The 23,710-nt window shown below is 40.0% G+C and overlaps 1 protein-coding gene across 2 annotated transcripts in view; it reads right to left on the bottom strand.

Annotated features, from left to right (window-relative positions):
* Positions 1–21,640, bottom strand: part of LOC140283036 (plexin-B2-like) — a 203,997-nt gene extending 182,357 nt beyond the window's left edge. For both annotated transcript variants that reach the window (XM_072377661.1, XM_072377660.1), the window contains exon 1: positions 21,112–21,640. The gene's annotated coding sequence lies outside the window, so the exon portion shown is untranslated. The remainder of the gene's footprint in view (positions 1–21,111) is intronic.
* Between the last annotated feature and the right edge of the window lie 2,070 nt (positions 21,641–23,710).

The following is a 23,710-nucleotide window of genomic DNA, read 5'->3' on the forward strand; positions in this document are numbered from 1 at the left end:
GTCAAAGGGAACATGCAGCACAAGAGCATTCAAAGCAATGAAAATATTCAGTTTGCTTTAAAGCTTGACCAAGAAAAACAGCCAAGTTTCAGATCCTAGTGCCTGGAACTGTCATATGTTTAGTAGCTCTGACTAAAAAACAACTTTAATTAATGTTCAGGAAATGACTTTCCTTTATGTTGCAATCAGAACGGATCAAACACAAACACACCATCTCCACCACAGATGCAGGCAGAGCTGTTTCAACAGGATCTACGGCCACATGATGCCTGCGTTTCTGACTCTTCTGCTGTGAATGACCATTAATCCTGGTCATCCAACACTGACATGACCACAGCGTCCTCACATTCCTCCATAATCAGAGCTGCAGCCTGGAAATGTAAACACTCAGCTGGCCACTGTCTGTGTGTGCTTATCGCCTTTTCCAACCATCCCCCTCTCTAATTGACACAACGTTAAGCTTGTTCAAGAGCAAGCTGCATGTGAAATCTTTATCAAAGCGGAATCACTCTAATGCAATGAATAAACATCACTCATGGGGTTCTTTGTCTCAATTAATGCAAAATTAGTTTTTAGTGAAATGCTCCTTTACATTCTGATTCTGAGCATATTTTCTTTACCAGCTGGGAGGGGCTGGGCTATTTTGTCATCCTCTAAGCAGCAGGGGTAGAGGAGGATTTCACATTAAGGCGGGAGGACAAAAGACAAAATAGAAAATGATGACAGAGGGAGGGAAAGTGTACGGAGCAGAGGAGAAGCAAAAAAGTGCACGATGACATCGGAGAAAGTGATGAGAGGGTGGGGTTGAAGGTTAAAAGAGCAGTGAAAAGAGCACTATAAGTAAGAGTAAAGAAGGGCAATAAAATGAGAATGAAAGAGCAGAAGAAAAAAGAGGAGAAGAAAGTAAGGAAGCTGACAGAGGGGTGTTTCTGGCAACAAGAGAGTTCCATTACTGGTAAAATAAAGTGATACCATATGACTAATCGCTTCATAACTGGAGTAGGAATTTACAACAAAACACGCACGAAAACGCTGAAACACAATACAGCAAGAAGGGAGAAACAAAGAGATGGAGCGAAAGTGACGGAAGGGAGGAGGGTGGAGGGCTAGAAGCATTGATTCCAGAAAAACATACCTCCAGGAAATACCCACTGATGTAAAGAATCCCAACACACAACAGGAAATAACAGCTGGACCAGAAAAGGCCTCTGCTTGTTAACAAAACATGCAGTCTGCAGCTCTGTGGGCAAAGATACTGAACCGACAGCAAACTCAGACAGGAACATCACTCCGCGGGATTAATGGGTTAGCAACGTATGACGTTTGGTAAGTCTTTGACCCAAACTACATTATCCTTACAACTTAACAGAACCTGCTCAAAAGATTATGCTCAGAGTTTTGCATTTAAAATCAGCTGAAAAAAAGCTCCACCCTTTCACTGATCAGAAATTCTCTGGGTCATGTAGATTATCAGCTGTTAAATACACAAATATGTTGAGCCTGATGTAAGCAAGCCCTCCAAATTCATCAGTCTGCAGTTACAGTACAGCAAACTGTGTGTTTTCAGTTGCAACATGAAGAAGCTCGCGCCTACACAAGGCCTCGTAGACGGCCAACTCCACTTCCAAACCTCATGGAACCAACGAGACGTCTTTTACGGGTTACGAATTCGACAACAGCTTCAGACGCTTTACGCTGAGACTGGGCAAATCTTTCCCAACTGTGAGACTGCATTCAAGTTCTGTGTGTGATCTGTGGAGCGACAGCGAAACATTGAATATCTGTCCACCTCCATCATTCAGCAGGTCAAACTAAACGGACAGCCGAGGCGCCTGGTAACAAGAATACATTTTGTGACGGGGAAAAACGTGCAGTTTGACAGCTCTAATGTGTCACGTTGGAAATACACAATAAAAACCCAATAATGCGTCACACACCGTTCATGGAGCATTCAAGTGCCCATTCTGGGCTTGGTTTTTCCACTTGGACCAGTATTTCCATACTGTCGGCATAAATCATCATAACCAGAGTCAAACTGATCAAATCAAATTAGTCAGGAATGACAAACTGCCTGATATTACTGAATACGATGCCTTCTTCACCTGATTCCCTCGCTCCCATGTTTAAACTAAACTTGTCAACCTCATCTGGTCTCACAAACATGACTAAATAAATTAAGTTTCTCCTCATCTGCTGCCTTGATTTTTTTTGGCCTGCTCTCATTTCCGTGCTCCTTTAGGGTTTGCTGGAACCCGCATACAGATGTGGAGCGGATGTTTGTCCAGTCAGACTGATATATTGCCAAATGAAAGGCCCAACCAATTATTCAACCCACGTACAACGCGCCATTATGCACGACTAACAGTCAAACTGAGCTTAAAGCACACTGACAGACAGCATATGTCAAACACAAGAAATTACCCACACAAACACAAAGGAGTCAGAGACTTAATGTCCTGACCTTCCCACAGTCTTCTGCCCTGTTTATAATCTGCCAGTAATCACCACTGAAATGCAAAAATTACCCAAAGCACAAACACACACAGAAACACACTCCAGAAAGGCAAACCAACACCAGACAATCAGAAGCTAAAGTGCTGATACAACACATGACAGTGTGTATATTCACCAAGCCAGAACTCTTCTGGTTTGGTGCTTACTTTGTGGCGTATTCAAAGAAAAATCAAACATCTGGTTTCATTTAGCAACCAGTGTGACTGTAAAATTATAGAACTCCATCATTCCCCTGCTGTGTGTGAGAGAAACAAAAAAAAAGGCTCATAAAATAAGAGAAATGGCACAACAGAAGTTTAATTTTCAATCCAGTTTTTAGCTCTGATAATACACAAACCCATTCAGATTACAATCTGAAACCACTCATCTCTTTTTAGTAGTTTCAGAAATGGTCTCCATGGAAGGGTGGCTGTCAAGAAGCTGTTCTTAAGGAAGGGAAACAGGGAGAAAAGGCTGAGCTATGCCAAATGACACAAGAAGTGGACTGAAAATCAGTGGCAACAGGTCTTATGGAGGGATGAATCCTCCCCAGAGCCCGGACCTCAACATTATTGAAGCAGTGTGGGATCATCTGACAGAGAACGGAACAAAAGGCAGCCCACATCCAAAGAAGAGCTTTGGGATGTCCTTCAAGAAGCCTGGAGAACTATTCCTGAAGACTGCTTAAAGAAATGACAGAAAGCTTGTCTCAGAGGGTTCAGGCTGAGTTGGAGAATAAAAGAGCTCAGACCGGTTCTGAGGAACAAAACAAGAAATTTGCGGCTAGAAAGCCAAAAACAACTAAACTTCAGGAAGTTTTACTAAACATGATATCTTAAAATGCTGCACATTTAGTTTTGTTGATGCATTGTCTGCTTTGTTTTTGCTGTTAAAAGTTGCAAATGTTTCCCATAAATGTTTGATCATTACGCCGTCTGAAATCTTGGACCTTCTGAATTGTTCTTGGGTGTTAAGAATTTTTGTGTTTTCTAAGATCTTTTGGCATTTTCTGAAATGTTGCATTTTTGGTTTCGTTATGGTATTTTCAAACTTCTAGGCCACCACAGTCTTCCCTCGTGCCAGAAAACAAGAGGCGAGAAAGACAAGTACTGCTGACTCAGAAATCCGATTGTGATTTACTATGATACATGCAGAACTGTTCTTCAATTCAAATGTCTTCAATTAAAAACCCTCAAATGAGGGCTTTGTGTTTCACCATAACATTACTACAAGGTTTTTAATATCAAACATCTGCAGGAAATGCTGACGTCGTAACTAAAACAAGCAACAGCCGATTCATAAAGCAAAGATAAGCATGTCAGAAAAGATTAGATAAAATGTGCGTGAATACAAACCAAACACGTCTGCTTCTGTCTTCATATGTTGTAATTGTTGAGTAAATGTTTCAAGGAAAAAACAGGAAGAAAGTCTGAGGAAAGCAGAAAGAAAGAAAGAAAAAATCCAGGAGGAATAAAGAGAAGAAGGCATGAGGCCACGCAGGGTCAAACACAGGAAATGAAGCATCAGAACACACAGTACAACAACCCAAACTGTAACTACTACTTCCAACTAAATATAATACATATAAGTACACACTGTAAGCAGGCCTTGCACAACGGACAGACTTCCTGGATAAACAGTTACCAAAAGTCTTACACACCCTCTGATCCTGATGCCTTCAACATGACTCAGTGACCAAGAACTAGATATGTGCATGTAATCAGGGCGTGAGGATGCTTTGCAAAACTGAAACCAGGAGACTGTTCCAGAATAACGTCAGAGCGATGAACGGGGAGACGAAAAGATTTAGATAAAGGCTAAATTCTTTAAGACAGTCAACACCGAAGATAAAAAGTCAACGAAAGATAAGATATATTGGTTAGAAAACAAAATAACTTAAGCTGTATTAAAAGTATTTTCTGGTCAAAAAGAGGCACAAGTCTGACTCTCCATTTAGACCTGGGCTATTAACGCTACTGACCCAACAAAAACAACCCAGCAAAGTTATTTTTCCGTTTGAAGTTTTCTTTGTGGCAAAATGGCTCCAGAGAACTGTCGCTAGAGTTTTTCAAAAGTATAAAGAGGACAGCGCTCTTACAGTCTCCTTCTAGTCAACATTATACCGCAGAGCCATGCAACTGTCAAAGCTGGAAGTCTAATCATGTAACCAGCACAAAATAAAACTTGAGGCTTTTCCCAATTCCCTAATTTGCACCTCCTCGTCCCCCACACTCCTCTTTCATCCTGTCTTTGACACGGAAATTGATCTCATCATAACAAAAAGGGGCGGCTCATTTGCTCAAAGGCACCTGGAGGATAGAGGATAGAGTAACATGCAAGTTGAAAAAAATGGTGGAAAAAACACACCTCCCTCTCTGCTATGCTGCAGCTCAGTCTCCAAAGCCCCACCCCCTGCTGAGGAGGCTGTTATACACACAGTCAGAGAGGCTGTGGTTGACATCAGAGATTGATCAGGCTATTACTGTTTTTCCTCAAGGCACTATGGATTTTTGCAAATCACAGATATATCATTTTTCACAGATTGTCTCATGAGTCTCATGAGTCATGCACATGGTGTGAAAAGTTCTATTCATTCTTAACACTGTTTAAAGTCCTTTTTGCTCCCCATACAGTTAAAACGAGTAAATCGGTTAGCCATTTCCCATGGTACCCACCCACGTCACGGATTTCTCACCTCCATAACCCCGTGATTATTTTTATTTTGAGCTTTGTCTTCGTCTATATAAACAGTCGTGATCCACCGCAGACTGTTCAGTTGTGCGATGGCCGGCCAAGTGCCTGGAGATGGAATCAGGTAGCATGGGGATGACTGCTGGACAGGTGGGCCTTAAGAGCACTGGACTGAAACTCAGCAGGTAGGCCCTTTCTCTTCTACTGTAGCTCATGACCAAGTTACTCTTGGACTGGCGACTGACTCATTGCTTAAAATATTTGCAGCGCTGGTCAGAGTCCGTGACAGATAAATAAGTTGTTCAGCACAGACAAACACGCGATAGTCCTATACTCTCATTTATGATGAGTCCAAGTCCTTTTCGTCTTCCAAAAAGTGAATGTCTACTAGTTTTGTTTATGGCAGTTTCTGACAAGAAAAAGATTATCACCAGGATAACTGATAACAAAAGCAATCCTTATTTACAGCTCCTTTCAGAAGAAGTGAAAACACAGCAAATGCCATCAGCTGGTTAATATTTGAGGGAGCTCGCAGCAGAACTAATCACATTTGCAGGTAGTCACCACCACGACAAACAGGCTTCAATTGTTTCCTGCAGATTAAAGTTTCACACAGCCGTATAATCCTTTTAGCATTCATAAAATGGGTCATAAAGTAACTTAAAGCGACAGAGTGAAGTGGCAGAGGGAAAGGCAAGAGTGAGGAAGTGTTTGGTTTGAAGAAAGTTGCAGATCCAGAGTTTAGAAGAGGTAGAAAGGAAAAGAAAAAAAACAAAAAACATTTAAAGTAAAAGGACCACACATACTCATATCTAGATGGCCTGCTTTGTCAGAACATTCAGGGAAATGACACATCTCCACAGCTCCTTATCCTAACCTTTAATATCACATCTAAATGCCACGCACCAACCAAAAAGTTTTAAGCCTCAAATATTTCCAGGTCCTCTTTCAGACGGTCTAAAGGTCAAACTGATTCTCCCAAAAACAGCCGGCAAAGTCTACACACACTTAGATAAGCAACAGTCAGGATTTTTGTGCAGCATCAGACAGAGTTAACAGTTTCAGTTGCTGTTGACACTGCAAGGCGTGGCTCCCTGGGAGTTTTTATGTATGCTTGTGTGTTCTTTCCCATTCAACAAGCAAATGAGAATGGAAATTACTTGACAAAAACCAGTGAGCTCAACAGCAAAGGAATCCCTGACCCTGAATTAAATAAAAAGGGTTTTCATGCTTTCTGCGTAGCCACTGGGGTGACGCCTTTTCAGGTTATTAAACGAATTAGCCCCGTTTCGGCGTTCACAAACCAACGACAAAATTTACACATTGTGTTAATCCGTTTTTCCATCATTTTTACTAAAAGCCAAACCAGTTCCATATCACTGACATAGTGGGACTTTTTTGTCAACTACTTCAACAGCCTGAGAAGATAACGTGAGCCTGCTTTCGTGGCTCTCTTCGGCTACACTCACGTTTCTGCTTACTTTACTTCCTCAGTCCACTGGTAGGTCATTGCTTTTGTTTTTCTTTCCCTTTTGGGTTTTCTTGGCGGTTAGCAACCAACATTATTCCCAGCTGGTGGACCTGAGTGTTCATTCAGCTGGCTCTGTTGATACATCAACTGAAAATGCTGCATGCTGACCACAGAGATCGACTTACATTTAATCGCAATCTAATTTTGCAAAGCTTTTTATCGCCCAGCCCTAGTTCAACCAAGCTAAACTCAAGTAACAAGACAAACAGATGCAGCATTCAAAACAAGAACAAACTAGAGCCTTTACCAACTTTACCAAGTTCCCCATCTTAAAACCACAACAGCACAGTTACAGGAGATCAAAATCATGCTCTGAACAGCATTAATATAAAATTTTCAAATTTCAATCCATCCATTTTTTTTTTTTTTTTACCTAAGAGTAAAAAACAAAATCAAGCTACTCTGATTCATTCTCCAAGAATGTCTTAAATCTAAGCTACAAAATCCATTAAACCCTTCTACCTGTATTTGCTACACCTTATCTTCCAGACACTTGCTTATTCGCAGCTGTTTAGCCAATCTTTTTTATGTGACTACATGCCTCAGCTAACTGAAAGCATGCTGCAAACGAGTGGCAAAGAAACCAAAACTCAGCTTAATTCATCTTACAAATAAAATACCATGTTCTGTACTCAGGAATACTGTTCTCTCCTACCAATTTCAAACTTTAGAAAGCTTAAAAACTTGGTAAGTTACCACAGCTTCACCAATGAAGAAAAGAAGAAAAGTAAAAACAGGAAACATGCTGATAACCATTTTAAAATGAGTATACTCCATCTGTTATCAGCAGTGTGTGTGTGTGTGTGTGTTCATGATTATCTTTACTGCACAAACTGTGAAATGGTTACTGAATGATAAAATAGTGCTTAAACATAGTATAAAGGCTCACATCTTTTCCCAGGAATTCATGTGGAGACTCTCTTTCCGTGCTGAAAAGAAAAAGAAATACACAGCAGGCAGACAACTAAAGGCAATGAAGACATTTTCAACAGTTGGAAATGAATAAGAAAATTGTAGAAAAAAGTGAGCAGTTTCATATCCAAAGAGACATAAGCCATAGTATTGGAACTGTAAGTGTTGAAAAAGAAGAGTCAAATGAGGAGGAGAGGATTGCGGTTTCCTGTGGCAGGGATGAGAGGTCACAATCCAGCCATGGGAACATTCACGTCTACAGCCACACAGCATTTAAGAAAGAGAGCATGTGTGCAACCCTTACCACCTGTGTTTCCACAAGTGTTGGGAAAGGAAAAGGACATGTCACCTCAGACCACATGTACCCTCCATCTAAATCCCACACACACACACACACATTCATTCACAGGCTTGTGCCAACATGCAGGCATCTTAAGTGTCGACCTCACAGTCATGGTGTTCTATCATGCAGTTCCCTCAACCAGCAGCTGAAGGTGTCAGTGAGATGCTTATTTCCATCCGACCAAGGTCTGAACCACTTCAAAATCTATTTTTGTGTATCATGTTCACAAGAGGTTTAGATCAACAAAACTGGATATAAAACCATGCTACTTAGAAACAAAACAGGGCTATTTAGATTACTTGGAGTGCAAATAAATCTAACAAGATGGGTTTGAACACTACCAAAATCTTTTTTATTATTAATTTTGTTGTGAGTGTATGTGTGTGTATTCTTGTTTATACCCACAATGGGGACAACAATCTGCCCGCACACCATCTTATGGGGACTTCCTGTAAACATGGGGACGGCAAGCTTGTCTCCACAGGTAAAAGAGTGATTTTTGAGGATTTAGACTTGGTTTTAGGGTCATGGTTAGAATTAGGAAATAGTTGGGTTAGGGTTAGGCATTCAGTTGTAATGGTCAAGTTTAGTGTGAGGGGCTAGGTAATGTGTTCTCTAAGAGATACAGAAACAAACGTGTGTGTGTTTGCTTTGCCAAATCCTGTAAAAGTGATGTTGTAAGGTACTGCAAATTATTCCAAATTATTAATATATATATATATATATATTTTTTTTTTTAAGAGGTAAAGGAAAAACTCCTTTTAATAAACTACAAGAGAACAATCAAGCACAGAATCAAAACACAGGTCAGTCAAACAAACAAATCTCATCTCTTTATAGATGATCTATTGGTTGAGATCATCTCATGTGTTTATTATTGTCGTCTCACAAATCATTTTGATTATGACCAACAAACTGATTAAAGACAAACTATCAAAACATTTTTATACACAAGCTGAACTTCTGTCTGTCAGATGTCATGTTCACCTTCTGAACAACTTTACAGCCTCTGTTTCAGAACAGTTTCCTCCTCACAAATTGCACAAGTTGGACACTCTTGGTGTGAAAGGCTCTCTCAGCAAATGGAATGTGGTTAAAATTACAGCCCACACAAGAAGACCTCGTCACCTCTAAATACACTGAATTATGGCAGTCTGCTGCCCGTCATGCTCTGCTTGTATTTATAAGAGAAGCTCTCCGACATGTGGTTTTCTACTTTTGTGACGAGTCAGAGCTGTGCCTTCAGATCTGGTAAGGGTACAGGTTGTATCTGTAAAAGCAACTAGCCTCAAGCCACTGACCGCTAAAATACTACACTGGAAATTCCCACAGCCCAAGATCACATCCATGTTCCAGGATTCCCTAAACACAGAAATCCACAGTGAGGAAATGAAAACTGAAAGAATATTACTTACTGACAGGATTACTGTGTGATCATAAAAAAAAAATATGTGCTCTATTAAAGCAGCGGTCTGGTCACAAGCTTTTTTATCTACTTGTTTTTTTGTTTGAACTATTTTTTGGCATTTTTAGTTTCAAGTTCCATCAAAAAAAAAAAAGAAGACGGAGGAAAAAAACAAAAACAGGGCACTGATTGATCCCTTCCAGTGGCCTGATTAGGCCCCTCCTACCTTTCTGCTAGCTCTATGTGAAATAAAAAAAAAGCATTGAACCATTCACAGTAATGAGTTCTAGGCACATCATCAACAGTTTGAAGTAGATTTTCATTAAATTTACCAAGGTTACATCAGTTAAACATGAACTTTACTTAGAAACAAATCTGCTTTGACTTAATAAAGAGACTTTGGTTAAAGTAGAAGTAATGTTTCAACTTATTTACTCAAGTAAAAGTGAAAAACTAAAGGCTGAAATGTTTGAAAAAGTTTCAAGGACAGTTGCATCAGTTGTGTCAGTGTAAAGCAAACTGACAAACACATAATCTAATTAATAACTTTCAGACTTAATTCACTAAGACTTTGCACAGTTCACTTATGTGAGACGACTGATCAGGAATAACCTGCTTAATCCTACTTCGTCTGCAGTGTTTTCTGTTCACTTTCATCCGCGCTGTTTGTTATTGGTTCCTCTTGTAATGGCATCATACTGGATTAGGTTTACCTCCAAAGTCGGAACAGCCTGATGCTGAAAGGCTTTTTATCTTGTCTTTTTATTCTGTTGCCAACAAATGTTTTATAGCCTCAACCAGCACTTTGTCCAGTTTTTTTATTCAATCAAAAATAAATCCTACTTTTACACAATAAGCTAAATTTCTGATTATGACGTAATATGTGAAAGCCAGGGTTGATAAACCTAACAGTTTCTAACTGAGAAATCCCCCCCAAATCAACTGTTTGTACTTTACTACTTTGAATCTCTGAAAAAGAAAATTCTACAATACCATTAAGAATACTTTTTTGTCATTGTGGAACCAGTTTTCTGGTAGGTTACAGGAGATCTAATGCTCAACATATCATGTGAAAAGATTTTAATCATTCAGTTTTATGATCCATGGGAAAATTACAATGTCTGCTTCCTGTTACGTTCTTTAGAAAATGTCAATATCTTAATTTGCAATAAAAAGTCCCAAAGTGTACATTTTAAAAATCCTTCCTGGGGAAACAAAACAAAATATACACAATAGCAAAAACTATCTAGAATTCAAGCAACAGCCTTTTACTGCAGACGGGATGGGGACAAAACTCGATCTAGCATTTCCCAAAATGCAACTCAAAAACCTAAATCCCAGCTTCCTTTTAACCCTTATTTCAAATTCATAATGCAAGCTTTGTTGTTGAATCCCACATAGTCAGGTGAGGACAAGTTTTCAACTGAGAGAGAGACGTCAGATCAAAAAAGAAAGTAGTTTGGACGACAGGAAGTTTCAGAGCTCCACTTTTAATCTGTCTCATCTATCTAAACAAACAGAAAGTGTCCAGGCCACAACACACCCCTGCCAGTGTGCCTACTGCAAACACAACCTTCGAACACTCCCTAAAAGCCCAAACACAGGTTACATTATGCACCATTACTAACGCACGACCACATACATGCCCATACAAAACTGTCAAATAAATGCAGCAGCATGTAAGTCCGATAGCTTAGCTAACCTGAAATGGAAGCACAACCAGGTTCACCGTGTCTTTCCTCTCATCACGACACGCTTCAAGAATTTATCACCAACTAAAAAAATGACAAGATTACACATCAAAACTTCTCACATCTCAAAAAGAATAATTTAATCACACTGATGGTCCAAAACTTCCAAAGTGTAAAACTTCTGATGACTCAAACAGCAGAAAACAAGCAAATCCTCTGATTTTAAAAACTAAGACCAGAAAACAACCTGCATATGTGCCCCATCAAACCTCAGCAGCACTAAATCATAGTGCACACTTTTCCCTCAGGTTATTGTCAAACATGTGCCTCAGACATTGATAATTAACTTCTTCTGTCTTTGGTAGCTTAGATGCTTCTTTTATCTGCACTTCTTTTCGGTCCTAAACAAAGCACAACAGTGATGCAACATCCACGTAAGCAGCAGCAACTCTCAGCTTCTGATCATTTTTCTACAAAGCATTCTCTTCCTCTGGCTCTTAGCTGACATTTTAGCCCCCAAGGGGGAGTGTTTTTATGGCAAATTCAGTAACTAATTACATTAGTTCCAGGAAACATGCATCAGACTCTTGTAGATGTGAAGTTTTTAGTAGGTTTCTTCTAAAAGCTTTTGAGCAATGAGCCCAGGAATGCTTGTAATTCAGAAAATTCTTTGTCAATGATCGATCAAACATGCACACTCAATGCTGATTTTTATCAAAGCTGCTGAGTTTAACACGGAAAGATCTACAAATCACTTGATTTGAGACAACTTCCATACACAAATTTAAAAAATGTGCTTGTTAAAATGTGACTGTTAAATTAGTCAAACCATTCAACGAAACTGAGACCCAGAAACACATTTTTTCTGTTTAACATCTCGATTGTCCCATGAAAATTTCTGCAAACAACTAATAGAGATTTGTCTGCACGCTTGTTTAGCTGTTATTTCAGATTAAAGATTCAGGATCATGCAACTTGTTCACCTCTTCATAAAAGTAAAAAAAAAAAAAAACACCAATAAGAAAAAGTAAGTGCATCAATCTCTCTACACAGCAAACGTTCTGATCCCCCTATAATCAGCCCACACAATAGACTTACGCAACTGGAATGGCTGGTAATTAAAGGCATTGTATGAAATCAAATGGAAATAGAACATGCTGGCTAGAATCATTAGACTGAGGGGCATTGTAGCTCTCCTCCTCCAGTCCCTTTTTGTCTTTGCATCCCTTTTCATGTTTGCAATTCTTTACCAAGCAAGCAGCAGCCTTTTATTCAGTTAATGATTACTCTGTCTTTTTGGAGAGCGACGCCTCACATCTCAAAACAGACTGACTGACGTGACCCTGAATTAGCAGAGAGAGGCAGAGACAGTCGGCGATACCCAGTTTGCTAAATGGCCTTCCACGCTCCCCACTCTTCATTCAGCACAGGAATATCTATCATCATGAACGGTGTGTGTGCGACAGATGGATGCAGCGAGTTTGCACATGTATCGGCAGTCAAGATGATGAAGTTTAAAGGGCGTCTGGGGTGAAATAAACGACCTCTCATGGTTCCACAGCCTCCATACATTGGACTCGTGGGAGTTTTTTTTAAAGCCTGATGCTGACAGAAAAAGACTTACAAATTGTTCCATCAACAAGACAATACAATCTGACTTGATGGGATGGGCTTTTTTCTTGCTCCCTGCTCCCTCCCTGGGTTTTGTAATGTGGAAGACAGACTGAGGAAACAATGGGAACAATTTGCAATACGTCTACGTTGCACGAAAAGCTTGTCTTGCCTCTTGAGCTAATTTCCATTTCTGCTGCAAGAGAAACAGCCTAGAATATAAATATGCTTTCAAGAGATAAGAATTTCCTTTCACTACAGAGGAATAAATGGCATTAAATGTACACACTTGTTATTTTGTTGACAACTTGACTGTTTCTTTAAAGTTTACCACTTTGGTTCATTCAGCTTTGTCAGTGCGAAGCCATTTGAATTGAAAATGTCACAGAATAGCCTGGAAAAGTGGCTCTCTGTGATTTTTCTGAGCCATCAAATGGTCAATTATGAGATAAGAGAGAAGAAGAAGATCATGCTTTGTGCCAGCTACAAAAAAAAAAAGCCTGGTGAGTAAAAGTAATTTTGAAAAACAAGATGTTTAAATCAAGACTAAAGTTGTCCTCAATCATGGATCACCAGAGTTTCACAAAAAATCTTGACACATTTCCATCTAAGCTTATAGATTCAGTTATAACCATTAATAACTGTCAAAATGAGCGAGTGGCAGAGTAATCGATTGTTGCAGCTATGCTCTGGAGTTCACAGCACAAGAAGGCAAGAAGGCAGCAGGGGTTCATGTACAGACATAGTGTACAATTAACCCGCTAAAGGTTTGTCATCATTTCTGTGCTTTACAAAGTCACTTGGAAAATTGATTCACCATTCAAACTGATAAAAACTGCCACAGCAACACATTCCTGACTTCCTTACATGGAGGTCACACAAGCTCCAACGCGGCAGACGCAACATGATGCCATTTATTGTGAAGTGAACCTTGAGAAACATGAAGTCAGAGCCAATCATGCCCTCAGGATGACTAAACGTGCCTGGCAACAGTCATTTTCTACTCCAATTCTACCTGAGGTGCTTTGAACTAAGTGATGGACCAGCTGATCACTGCTGTCAACGCTTTCCAGTGTCTGAACACAACTTCAACAGGTTATGTAAAGGAGATTCATTGATTGAAGGAGATTCATGAAAACAAATAATATATGATAATACACACATATTTATGTGTGAAGAAGGCCAAGCCAACAAAGAACCACATTTCAGATAGGTCAAGTCACACAGTCTTTCATAGTCTGGTATAAAAAAATTGATTTCTGAGATGTGTGGCTGGGAAGCGATTTAGAACTGTCAAGTTGCTTCTATTCTCAGTTTTTTGGGTTTTTTCCACATTATCTGTATGGAGTCGGCAATGACACTAAACAAAGTTTATTTTGTTTGGGTTTTCTAAGATAGAAAGCAGTTTTATTGATGCTAAAAACCCGTGAAGTGTACTCGTTTCCCCTTGGAAATGCAGGTCATGAATTGATATGGTGATCAAAAAAAAAATAAAAAATACAATGATATGCGGCCTCAATATTGTCACTGGTATCAATACTTTATCAATTCCCATCACTACCTCCCACAGGCACATTTCTCTTTTCCTAATGGTTCTTTTTCATTTCTGGGAATTATGCCAGTAAATGCGACCTTCCAGTTAACTAACCACATCTCTTCTATTTGCTTTAACAAAGCATCACTAGAGATGTTTGTGAACCTTAAAATAATGTGCTTTTAGGGTTGCAAAATTCTGGGAATTTTCAAAGTTGGAAACAATCTATGTGAATCAACTGGAGTTTATGGAAATTAAAGGGAATAAACTATACATTTTAAAATTAAAGGTTAGGAACTTAAATATAGTCGGTAAAAAATATATTGTAACATAATCTGGGCTAAATACAGTTTAGTATTTATGCTTTTCTTCAATCTCAGGCACATAGCTCACTGCTTACTGCAGGGCTGCTGAGGCCACACCACCTCACATCACAAGCACAGATGAGTTCTACAATTGTGAACTACTCAACCTACTCCTTTTGATGATACTATGAGGTAGATATATTTGATCTATGGTGTTAAAGTTCATCTAGAAACTATTAAATCAAAATCTAGTCAGTAGCTAGCTAACTGGTAAACCAGATGCTAAATGTAAGCTAGCTAGCACCATTTTATTAAAACAGGGTCATTGTACTAGCTACATCAAATGTAATGCTACTTCTTTTGCCTCCTGCCCGACAGTTTTCTGTAACCATCCAAATTTTATATAACAATAGTTTTGAAGAAGCTAACTTTCTATATATATATCTGTGCAATGCACTGTATTATATTAGTGTTTTTAAAAGGTTTTTTGTCATCTTATTCAAGCGATGCCATGTTTACTATCAGATGTGTTTCTGATACTGATACTGTTCTATCAGAACATTTCACACATGTTTTGTTTATGTGAATGACCCAATGTGGAATACTTCCAAAATTCCAGCCTGAAGACCTAAAGTTCCTGTGGAAGGTTTCTGGCAATTTACTGGGATTTTTCAACCCATTCGCAACCCTATGTGTTTCTGACTCATTTTGAAGTTCACTGGCTTGTGTTACTGCCCTGGAGGACCTGGGGGGGCTCATATACTACGGTTCACCGTTTTGGTTTCCAGCCCCACTCCACATCGCTTTGCTTTACAGTCACTTTTTTGCAGGCTTTTGATGGCCTCTTCAGTATAACAAACTCAAATGTATAGCTGTACATGTTCAGGGCTCGACATAATTTATCTTTATGTCAGTGGTTTTACATCCCACAACTGGAAGGGGAGCAAAAGAGCAAATTATTTGCCAAATTCTGTAGCGTTAATAAATAATAAAAAGTAAACCAATTATAGATTGTTACAAACAGAAAAGTACCAAGTAGACGCATTGATGCTAACATTTTAACACAAACTTGCCCACACTTATTCCATAGTGTCACTACTTATAAAGTGGGACACACTATAGACCCACAGGTGTCGTACATGTTGTCATTTATAAAGTACGTCCATCAGGAACGAGCAGACGAGAGCACAGATCAGTAATCAGTCAGGCTGGCTTCTCAAATCACAGCTCCTCACTCTGAGCCTCCTTGACAACAGCAGCAGACTGTGAACAACACAACAGCTGGACAAACAACACACCAGCCGCAATCAGCTGCGCCAGACACACAGTCCGAGGCAGAGACACTCAAATGTCTTTTCAAAGCCTCAATGAGCGTTTCAACTCCAATGAAAACAACCGTTTTGTTCATTTAGCAAAGTTATATGTAATGAAATCGGCAAAATTGTGGTCTTAAAGTGGTTCTAAAACTAACAGCAGGTGAAAGCCGGGAAATTAACCAGCTAAAGACGTTAAGGACTCGTTCTTTCACAAAGATTTAGCAGCAAGGCTTGCTCTAAATATGCACCATTTTCACCTGAATAAATGTCTGTTTTGCAGGTGTGAAACGGCTGTATAATGCCTCAGTCATGACAGCTCCCACCTTTGTTATAATTTGAGCACAGAGATAGCTGCACCTCTGCAAAAAAGAGCTCGAGCACAAGAAAGTGACGCAGATATTTGTGGAATAAATCCTGCCAAAAAAAGAGAAATGAAAATAGGAAAAGACAACATGCAGTTCATTTTATTCAACACTGCCACAGTTTGAGGTTTTTTGTTGTTGTTTTTTTCGCCAACAGCGTGTGTGCTTATTAGAATGTAAAGGATGAAAATGATGCAGCAATGAGGATATATCAAAGGTATGAAGAAGAGCAGAATGTGGATAATGATTGTTTAAAACGGCAGAAACTTGTCTAAATAAAGCCTGGGCACAAGCTTTCCAAATAGGCTGCGAAACATCAGAGAACAGCAGCAGTTTTCGCCTCACAGCTTTGATAGTGCTCGCAGTCAATGATTTTGTAAATAAATGTCAGTAAATTATGAATAATGGGCTTTTTTCTGGCTAGCGATCTTGGACTTTCTTGATTACTTTCCTTGTAAACTTGTTCCCTTTGGTCATCAAATGTAGCACAATGGTGGCAGAGTTTTAGGAGAGTAAAGTCAGTGAAAGAACAAAGCAGTAACTCTGAAAAATAAAACGGCATTTATTCATTTCCCAGCAGTCTAAAGCACAACTACACCTCCACGCATGCTCACCGGCAGGTGCCGTGTTGCCAAATTTTCATGTCCAGCAGTACGTGAATACGCGTTTAATGATGAATGCAATTATTACCATGTTAATGAAGTCCTGACACTTGCGTGCTGGTTTAGTCTTCTGTGGACACGCTCTCTGCTTAAAGGCTGCATTCCAAAAACTTATCTGGACAGAAATTCCAAGCATAGTATCTGGTTGCTTCATGTCTCATACAAACTCAACACAACTCCATCTTCTTCATGTTGAACGCATCAAATGCTCCTCAGCTTCGAGTAAATAACATCTCCTGCCAATTACAAAATAAGAAAACAAGCAACTGAAAAGGCACACACTCAGGATTGTTTGAAATCCCATCAACTCAAACACACACACACACACACACACAAAAGCACTGACACTAATGCAAAGCCAACAAACAGCAGGACGCCTTTCTGACAAAACAAGTATGTGAACATCTATGCGACTCGCTGACCTTTGAGACCTCCGTCTCTTCCTGTGGTAAATTTCCTCATGAAGAAAGCCTCTGTGTCTTCACTTGTTCTTTCTGCCAAGTTATGAAACATAATTTAATTTCAGGCTTTGGGGTTAAGCGAGTGAAGACACTTTTTTAGTGTTTAAACACAGGAGCTTCTGTGGCTCCAGGCTCAAAACAACCACATTGCTCCAATAGAGACACATTAAAAGCATTTTCAGGCACTCGGTAAAGCATTTGCTGCATGTTTCTCAACTGTCCATCACTCTAAATGCCGTACAGATGTAACAGTGAACAAGACAACAGAGCAATCAAGAAGTTAACAGACACCACAACGAGCTCTGCAATGAAAATAAGCCGTTTTCAGTTGGCGGATCTTTCTACACATGCTGCTGCGCGCCGCAGCCAGCTGTGCAGGGAACAGCAGACCTTCAGCAGGGGAAGCGTGACGTCCATCTGTTAGACACAGTTTGATCTCCAACGTCGTGCTGTCAATATTACAGCCCCTGACCACAGATTAAACCCCACAGATCCTTTGTTGTCTTGCTGTAAGAACAGTCTGTTCAACACTTACAGTCAACAGTCAACGTGTCTGCTAAAAGAACGACGCCCAAAAAAGGCAAACAGTCAATGCAAAACATTGATTTTCTTTAGAAATTAGTTTTCAAGGTTATACAACACAAATAAAAATCAATCTTCGTATTACAATTTACCTTTAGGAATGTTTATTCACATACGATTTATCATCAGCTTGGACCAGAACTAAGCATTATAGAGATGATCAGGATATATTAATATAAGTTAAATAAACAAAAAGAAAACGTAATGTAAAAAATATTCAAAGCAGGAAACTGTGCTTCTCTCCTGAAAAAAGAAACAAAAGCCTCTTTAACATAGCCGTTCTGCCATATAGGTGCATAAAAGACTCTTTGTCACCCCACCGCTGTTCCTCCTAATTCAGAGTAAAACAGAAGCGGCTCAGCTCCACATCACTGTGTCCTTTCACACATCAGACCAGCACCAGAGTCAGCGGAGCGGCGACGGCGTTATTGGTTCGAGTGGCGCAGTTCGCACAGAGGGCTACTTATCTTAAAGCTGAGAAATATCAACCTTCAGAACACTATGGAAGGGACCATTTTACATCAAATGCATCCAATTTGTCCCATCTGTACTTCTTCTATCACTGATTAAACTAATCACTGATAGCAATAATCTCCCTTGCTTTAGATTCTTTTTGGAAACGACCATGAAGAAGAAACAAAAAAAAAGAAAAACAGAAGATCACGTCACACATCATATGATTTTAAAAAATTGTCAAAAAACAAAATGACTCATCACCTGTAAGTGCACACTGGCAGAAATAACATGTCATTACATACAGTCATGTGCAAGACAGCAGCAGGTGAATAGACTAAGGTTGGCCTCACCGACACGACTTCCTGTGTACACACAAGCAACGCTGTTTTGCTGAGTGGCGGAGTTACTCAACCACCTGCCTGCATTCCACTCAAACAGGTTTCTGAAAGTCCAACTGAATACACGCAATAATGTAAAGTTAAGCCCGCAGACTGAGGAACATTTCTGAGGCAGATGAGACGTTGAATGTCTGGCGGGTGAAGCCATAGAGTTTAGAAATATTTCTCAAGACCTGCTTCATAGAAAAAAAAAAAAAAAGACAAGAAATGAAAGTAATCTCTCAGTGTTTAAACTCTTTAACAGATCTGCTTTTCTCCAGCAGGAAAAGCAGCAATAATGTCTAAACAGCAATGACTATTCTACCAATGCACTTTACATGAGCTTATTTTTGGTCAGAGTTGGCAGAGCATTTTCTGTCCAAGTTTACTAAATGTCTCAGCTCTGGGCTTCTGTCCAACCCAACAAGCTCAGCGAGCCCAACATATATCCTTAAATTTGGGATTAAAAAGCCTGATCATTTGCATTTGAGAGGTTCTTTGTGGCGCTTTTCCAAAACAGGACTCAGCCACTGTGTTGCTGCTTTGAAAACTGCAGCTTTTCCTCTTTAATTGCTGTGTGTTAAAAAAAATTGAGCCTAAAAAGTTGGCTTAAGTATTTTGATTAAGCATAAATTTCCAAACCAGCTGTATTACATACATTCAATGTACAAGTTCACATTTTATATGTAAATCTTTGCTTTATTTCATGAAATATGACATAATTTAATGTAGTCAATGTAACAGAATAAGCCAACCTTAAATGTGACCCTTTATGCCGAATGTTTGTAATACAAATGAATGAATAATCTCAGGTGATAGCGAGTCTCTAACATGTTTTACTGTCATTCTTAAATGTGAAAGCTGAAAAAAAAACAAAAAAAAAGCAAAGTCATAATAGTATTTTTCATGTTGATAAAACTCATCTTACTGTCAGTCCAAAAAAAGTTTCTTATGAAAAACTGCCAAAATGACGGATAAATGTCGACCCTGAATGTCTGAAAAATATACAAATCTGGCAAAGAGAAGGACACGACTTATCGCATCCAGTTCCAGCTTGCATTTTACCCTGAAAAATCTCATTACGGGGAAAGTCCAGTTAAAAGCAAACAGAAAAGAGATGTCAGGATAGGCCAAGTTGGCCTGCAGCCCCTGTGAATTATCAATGTCAATTGCCATTTCTTCAAGAATATTAAATCAACAAGCAGCAGTTTCATCATTGATAATCCACTGTGCGTGCCTCAGTCTGCAATTAGCTGCAAAGTTTCAATTTTTCAGTCTCACTTCACAGCCACATGCTCATGCCTTTGTAAAATATATGCAAACGGAGCAAAAAGGGGGAAACATTCCCAGCAGTTGTTCCCTAAAAGAAGAAAAGATCTCGTCCAAACTTTCCACTGGAACGTGACAATGAACTGCTCAAGCAGCCTTGAATCTACACGCTTGGCTGATGAGAGCATGGTGTCAGCCATAACATCAGACGATGTCTACACAGGTCCAGTCTAAACAGGGCAGAATGGCGGCATCTCTGGTTTTAGGGCTTCAGGGCTCTGGGTGCAGTGTGGAGGCTATTCTACCCCATTAGCCCACGCCATGGGCAATTACCTTTCAATCATGTACAGCAGCGCTTTGAAGCAGCAATAAGGGGAGTTTTTCCAAGATTCATGGTTCAACACACGTCATGTGTTAAAATGACCTTTAGATCCAAAAGTCTGACTTAATACTGTCATTACCAAGCTGCGGCTGTGATAGTTAAAGCACTTGTGATCAATACTGCCATCAGAAAACATCTGTTTTTCCACTACAGTACCCTAAATGGATGATGTTAAGTCTCACAATCCTTCTCCAAACTCCCCTTTATCCTTCCAGGGATTGGTGTGGCATTAATGGAGAGAATCAATAAAAGATAATGGTTGTGTGCAGCTGTTGTAATTTCCATTAAGTGAAGTTAACACCGGAAGAAGTCATTTTAGTCTGAAAAACATTAAGTCGCTCAACGGGATCAGCCCACAAGCTGAGGCTCCAGATGTTCTGAGTATTGATTAGTCCCAAGACATCCCCCGCATGACCCGGAGTCCATTTAAAAAATGGTCGTGTATCTGAACAGAACAGTACCTCAGAACAGGTCATCGCAGTCCAGCTTGTCAACATTTTCATTAACGTTTCACTTCTCCAGAGAGAGAGAGAGAGCGCGCGTTGACAAGAAATCACGAGTACGTTGCAAATCTTTTAAATCTCCTTAAAGCTTTATCTGCTGTTAGAAGCCCTGGGAAACTGTAACTGCAGATGAGGAAGGGATTTTTCTTTCTGTGAAATCTACATACAGCACGAAATACTCATGACAGCGAGAAAAAAGTGAGGAGAAAATGCTGTTCAACATACCTCTTGTTCTGCCGCTGGTGTCCTCCCCCTCCTCAGTGTAAAGCCGCGTTTAAAGCTGACTTTATTGGCTATATTCCCCAGAAATATCACAAATCTCAAACTGAAACTCGTCCCGCGTGTCACCGGTTCTGCAAAAGTTTCCAAATGTACATCTTGCAGTGGGAAAAGTATTCCGGGTGCAGCGGACCGGAGCGACGATTCAGCTCCTGGAGTCACTGATTAAGTTTAGTTCAACAACATTCCCACGAAAACAAGTAGTCAAGCGCCTTTTTCCGTCCTTCCCACGCCCAGGAACACGATTAACTACATGCCCGGCTCAGGTGGAAGTCATGACCGAGCAGACGCACGGGCGCGCAGGTGGTGTTGAACGGTGAGAGCGTGCGTTCTGTATCCAGAAGGCGAAGCGCACACGTCCAGCTGGGTCTCCTCTGCCGAGGGCTCCGCTGTGAACGCGCGATTTGCAGCAAGACTGGAGAGTATGAGGGTGAGGACTTTTCTTCCTCCTCCTCCTCCTCTCACTACACCCCCAACGCCTGTCGGCTGGAACAGTTCTGTCAGGTTAGCGGTTGTTAACACCGGAAGTACGGTCCATCTAACTTCAAAATAGAATCTGCATGTTGCGCCAGCCCCTATCTAAAGTGAGTGATCGTGAGTTCTTTAAGAACAGAGTATACAGAAGCACCGCTGAAATGTAAGAGAACAAAGGTCAAAGTCCTTCATGACATGGCGTCCTTGAAACCTGGCCCTTTTTTTTTTCAGTCAGGTCAGTTCTGTGGGTGGCTCAGGAGCTGGGAGGTTCATTCTCCAGCACTTCCATGATTCTAAGTGTTAAAACAGCCACAAAAGTGTAGAAATTAACTATATCACTATGCTTTTCAGCAAGCTGTTATTCGGCGTTGTAAACTTTCCTTTTCATTTAGCTGCGTCTTCCATCTTTTCTGTGTTTAGGACTTTTTAGGCAGATTAAAGATGGACTTCAATCATCTGGCAGCATTCAAATAGGTATGAAGGACAAAATAAAAGGAATTTAATCTGTCATGACAATAAACATATTGTGTGCACTTTTATTTTCTAATATTAGGCTTTAAACTTTTAGTTTTGATATATTTACAGTTAGAGATGGCCCTGAAACAGCCCATAGTTGTGCTGATATAGGCTTAGACTGCTGGGGGATCTCCCGTGATGCACCTCTCCTCAGTCAGCTCTCTTTAGTCTCCGTGTACATATGAGATTGTTGTAATTAAGTTGTGTTTCTCTTTCTCAGCACTTACCTGGCCTGGTGTTATGGTGTTTGTTGACCAGTTGAGGCAGATGGCCGCCTTCCTGGTTCTGCCAGAGGTTTCATCCTGTTTAAAGAGAGTTTTTTCTTCCCACCATCACCTTGAGCATGCTCAGGATGAGGGATTAAAGAGATGTTAGTGATGCAATCTGTTGGTTTCAGTTAGCAAAGCAGTATTTGATTAAATGGCATTGTATGAAGTGGACTAATTTGGATTTCAGTTCATTTGATTACGATTGTATTACAGCTCATTATTTTGGAATTGGCATGAATCGAACTCAAAGTGCCCTGAGATTACATTTGTTGTGATTTGGTGCTCTAACAAAAATTGATGGACTTTATTTTCTCAAGAGATGGTTACATGATGAAGAGTAACTAGATTAACAACCCTTAAACATAAAATATGACTGTCTTTAAGTCATTCAGTTTAGTTCATTTTAGTCCAAAACCCTGCTTGAAAAGTGTACCACAAGGAGTTTTATTTTGAGAATTGCAACAGGAAGACACGCACACTTCACTCTCATTCGTGTGACACTGACAAGTCATACTCAGAGTCATGGGTTTAAATGGAAAACCGTTTAAAACAACCAAGTAACTCCTTTAAATCTGGGATATACTCTGTTTATCAAGAACGTGAACATCACAAAACACCTGTTTTAATTATGAAACAAGCTAATATTTCAAGAGGAAAAAGCCGTTGAAAGAACTACAGGCTTTTCTGACAGATGTATGTGCTGCAGCCTAATCCAGCTGTAGCCTGAGAACTAGATTATGGACAGTTTAATTCATATTCATAATAATCTATTTAGTCTCCCCCGGGCACATCGATTGGATTTCTTTTTCATTGTCTCATTTTTTCAAATCATTCTTTAATTTCTTTAGAGATTAGAAGTTGAAGAGTAAAGCTTCAGAGGCTGGGAGAGTGGTTGCGCTGTCAAGTCCAGTTAAGCGTGCATTCGCTCTCGCTGCTAATTTGAGAGGCCGGTGGGGCACAATGGATGCTTTGTTGGAGAATTCGTGTGAGAAGTAATCCCTGACACTGGGCCTTTCAGGGGGCTAACCTTTTGTTTCATAAGGCTCCTGAATGTTACAGTAGGCATGGGTGCATTGGAACTACTTGTAGCAGTGCAAGTGGCCCCACATGGCAGGAAAGAATTGTGAAGAGTGGACTAAACTGCTAGTTTGAGTTAATGAGCGTGTTTTACAAGATGCAAGTGCAGAGAGTTTCGGGGTCATGAGCAAGAAGTGAAGTTTTTTTTCAGTTAGAGCTGGTGATATTCTACCTAAGGTGCTTTGTTTTTCACCTACAAACCTCAAGAA

The sequence above is a fragment of the Leuresthes tenuis genome, unplaced genomic scaffold (genome assembly GCF_036924035.1).
Source record: "Leuresthes tenuis unplaced genomic scaffold, fLeuTen1.0.hap1 SCAF_23, whole genome shotgun sequence".
Lineage (NCBI taxonomy): Eukaryota > Metazoa > Chordata > Actinopteri > Atheriniformes > Atherinopsidae > Leuresthes > Leuresthes tenuis.